At 43.8% G+C, this 3966-nt stretch overlaps 1 non-coding gene across 1 annotated transcript; it reads right to left on the bottom strand.

The window, feature by feature from the left end:
- Positions 1-846: 846 nt before the first annotated feature.
- On the bottom strand, positions 847-965 carry LOC148883335 (5S ribosomal RNA). The gene has a single exon (XR_016113489.1). It is a non-coding gene; the product is annotated as a 5S ribosomal RNA (ribosomal RNA).
- Positions 966-3966: the final 3001 nt, after the last annotated feature.

Below are 3966 nucleotides of genomic sequence, written 5' to 3'. Positions count from 1 at the left end.
TCCAAGCCGAAAGGGGGCTTCTCTCCAAGGGTTCCTTTGCCTCTTTCTGTTGCCACAAACTACGATATAATGGCACTGATTGGTGGCAATGTTATTATTTTTTTTAAATATTATCATCCACTTCCTCCCTTGCAGTCTCTTCACAAACAATAAGAATTATTTGTGGAGCAACATACTGGAACAAAAAAACCACCAAAAACATTTCTGGTTACCATTTGGCCAATTTCACAACAGTGACGTGCAATGACACCTGAAGCAATACAAAACAATTAGATGCTCTTCCAAAGAATGGAATAAGGTCAAATTAACCTGTGTGTAACCTGGAATCCGAGTGACAAAAACCCTGGTACTGGATTGAAGACATTTTTGCACATCGTCTGGCAGTGAATGAGTTCCTGATAATTGATCATTCTTTTTCCAAGATGATCATTTGTCATTATTTCATGTACAGATCAGATGCCTGTACTCCGTTGGCCTCCATCGGTCATGGCTGACCAAGGATGACTGTCCCGGTGGACAGTGTCCCTGGGCGGTGTGTCTTATGGAGAGCAGGTTGTCGCCTATGCAGCTTGCTCCCCCTCTCCATCATGCTGACTGGACCAAAGGAACAGCTGAGCTGATACAAGTTGGGGTCTGTATGGTCGCAGGAGCTGCCGGAAAGGTAGCGGAGTTCACCACCAGACCGCCTTAGGTGCGCCATTACCGGATTGATTTCGGGTTTACTCCCATAGGAGCTGCCGAAAAGGTGGCGGATCTCGCCACCAGACCGCCTTAGAGGCTCCGGAGACTCGTGGATGGCGGGGTCGTCTTTACACCCGTGTAGGTCTATAGGACCTACCCACTGCCAATGTACAGCACCTGGTATTCCCAGGCGGTCTCCCATCCAAGTACTAACCAGGCCCGACCCTGATTAGCTTCCGAGATCAGACGAGATCGAGCGTTCTCAGGGTAGTATGGCTGTACATGCCTGTACACAGTCTCCAAATATCTGTCAAACCGAAAAGGACTGGCAAAATGCACTGTTGATCCCTTCTAAAATACCAAAACACTTTGTATATAAATCTAAATGTAACAAGACGCAGTCCCGTAATCCGAGCGTAAAACCACAGATTAGAACAGCAAAAGAAGTGAAACAATGAAAGGGTACATGAGGGATGAGAGTCGACTGTGTAACTTGATTGTGAAAAACATGCACTAAGGGGAAAATGGAGACATACAACGGGAATACATGCGTGCATTTTGCAACATATTCCGAAGGAACGACATGGCCGGTGGTGACAATGATGTTTTGCCAGATGATTTCCATATTGCCGCCGCTGTCGTTAGGGCGAGCGTCATGATTGGGAAATACGCCGGCCGGCGCTCATGTGGTCCCATCGTCAGTGTGGGTGGGCCAACACTCACACATATGTGGCGGCGTGGGATTAGGAAGTGGTAGGCAACATCGTTTTACTACCGAGAACTTTGTAGAAGGTTTGGCTTGACTCTGGGGAGATGCAAAGCCCCCAGCCCTGCACCCCCAAAGCCACTCGTCACTCTTGTGTCTCCCGATTTCTCGCTGTCACTTGCTATTAGCATCATACCTGTCAATGATTTCTTGAACTAGATTGCCTTACTATACAAAACTGATTGAAATAAACCAAAATGCATTCATTAGAGCATGACATTTCTAAATTCCAAATGAAAAAACATTTGACTAAAATCTAGTTTTCTAAAATATCAACAACTTTAATTCAAGTCAAAGAATTTATTCATACACAAAATGAACAAACGTTCTTTAGTTAGAGCACAATATATCCTGTGGTATTTTGACAATTGACAGTATTCCAGAGCAGACAAAGAGAACAGACTGAGCACAACATTTCTTGCATCTCATTTCCAATGTTCTGCAACAGCTCTGACATCATTCCCATGAGCCACTAAATTCGAATCATTAATAGCAATTTGCTACAACAAATTGTCGCTACCCTCCGCAGACTTATTCCATTGTTTCTTAAAAAAGAGAATATGTTTTTAACTGCCTGTTTTTAATTTCTTTTAGAGTTTTACTCATATTCTAACGCTCCATATTGCAACTGTCCGCCATGTTCGATGTAAACGATGCAATGCACCATTGGAAAATGAATATTCGATTAGCTCTTTCGGCAGTTTCCGGCGGATCACGGAAAAGCCCGAGATACCCTCTACCATGACTTTGAAACCAATGCAAGGTGATTATGGCTACGATATCGGTCAGGCAAGATGGCAGACGACGAAAGTTGAGGCGCCTGTGAGCCCAAGTGGCAGATAGCCGACAATCTCTACGGTGGGTAGAACTTAAGTCACCAAGAGAAATTGGCAGTCTTCCAGTCAGATATTGACAATTCCTAGATTCAGTTTCATATCCATAGTCATGACTTTTGCTGCAACCCTACAACCTGTCAACCTCACCTTGCCCTTCACATCCGGTCTTGTCAGATGTTGATTTTGAATGAGTGTGTATTTTTTGGGGGTTGCTGCATGTGAGATGAGAATCACTCCTGAGGGCCACATGGCGGAGTCAGAAAAAAAATGTCAAGTCTGATTTGTCCATGCAATCACACGTGAGAGTTGTTAAGGTGTTATTTAGACAGATGTGCTCCTGGGGTGTCCAGATGTATGAATAGCAACGTACGGACCAGTCAATGTCAATGATTTGCTTATTTTAATACACACGGTAAAATACATAGATGCTAATCCATGCGAATAATTATTTTTAAAAAACGACGAGGGGGCCAAATTATCTGAAAATGAAAAGAAGTACAAGATGCCCGAATGATCCTTCTGATAAAAACGAGGAGAACCGATACAATAGTGAGTGGGATAGTGGTGCGTGAGATGAATCAACGGTACCTTTTAGCCGTGGAAACGGGTCACGGCCCTCAAACAAGAAGATGAATCAACGGCACCTTTTAGCCTTGGAAATGGGTCACGGCCCTCAAACAAGAAGATGATTGTTGCGGCGATGACTTTGTGACTTTTTCATGGAGTCTCTGCAGACATCAAAAAGCATCCAGTCAGACAACTGCAGCTGATCTGAAATCAGAATGCGATTGAACGTTAAGGAGGAAAGCGGACGAGGACGTCATACGGTAGACCAAGGTGGTGTCAAAGTCAAGGCCCCGGGGTCAAATCCGGCCCGCCACATCATTTTTTGCGGCCCGCGAAAGCAAATCAAACTTTTGAAATTCCATGATGCGTGCTAAAATCCTAACCAAATTTTTTGGATGTAACCACAATAACAGTCATTAATCTTGACTTCAGATTTGAAAATTAGTTATTCATGAATTTGTTGTGCACTCTATATGTAATATGTGGAGGGGATGAAACATTCTAATGGCTTCCCCAAATTCATAACGGCCCTCGAGAGGAAACCATAATACAAAAAAATGACTTTGACACCCCTGCCTTAGACTGTAAATGACCAATTCTTGGATTGGGGTTATACGGTTATCTTTTTCATTTGCTATGCAAAACCGTGACGTTAGCCGTAACTTTCATCACATTTCAATTTCAACAACGGCTGTGACTGGTTATACTCGTGTTGTACCGTCAATATAGCCTTATACCCTTCTTTTATTGAACTGTCCAAATAAACTTTTTTGGAGAGGGCCACCTCGCCGGCTTATAGGCAACTTTATTTTCACCACAGAAGTTGAGTTTATTTTGAGTCTTGACATCTGAAGCGACTCCCCGCACCATTCCTGTGGAAGCCAGGAACTCTTCAGAAGAAACCATCAGAAAAAAAGAAAACATAGAGAAAGACTGTTTGCTTTGGTTCTGGTTTCTTTTCCCAGTCTCCTTTACAAAATTGGGTTGGGTTTGGATTGACTTGGGTTTGGAGTCGGCTGGTTTGCACATGGCTCGGTGGTCAGGGTGCAGAGAGAGAGAGAGAGAGAGAGAGAGAGAGAGAGAGAGAGAGAGAGAGAGAGAGAGAGAGAGAGAGAG

Source organism: Hippocampus bargibanti, linkage group LG20, assembly GCF_051943395.1.
Source record: "Hippocampus bargibanti isolate YZ-2025 linkage group LG20, ASM5194339v1, whole genome shotgun sequence".
Lineage (NCBI taxonomy): Eukaryota > Metazoa > Chordata > Actinopteri > Syngnathiformes > Syngnathidae > Hippocampus > Hippocampus bargibanti.
The sequence above is the reverse complement of the archived record's forward strand: the minus strand, read 5'-3'. Positions and strand labels throughout refer to the sequence as shown.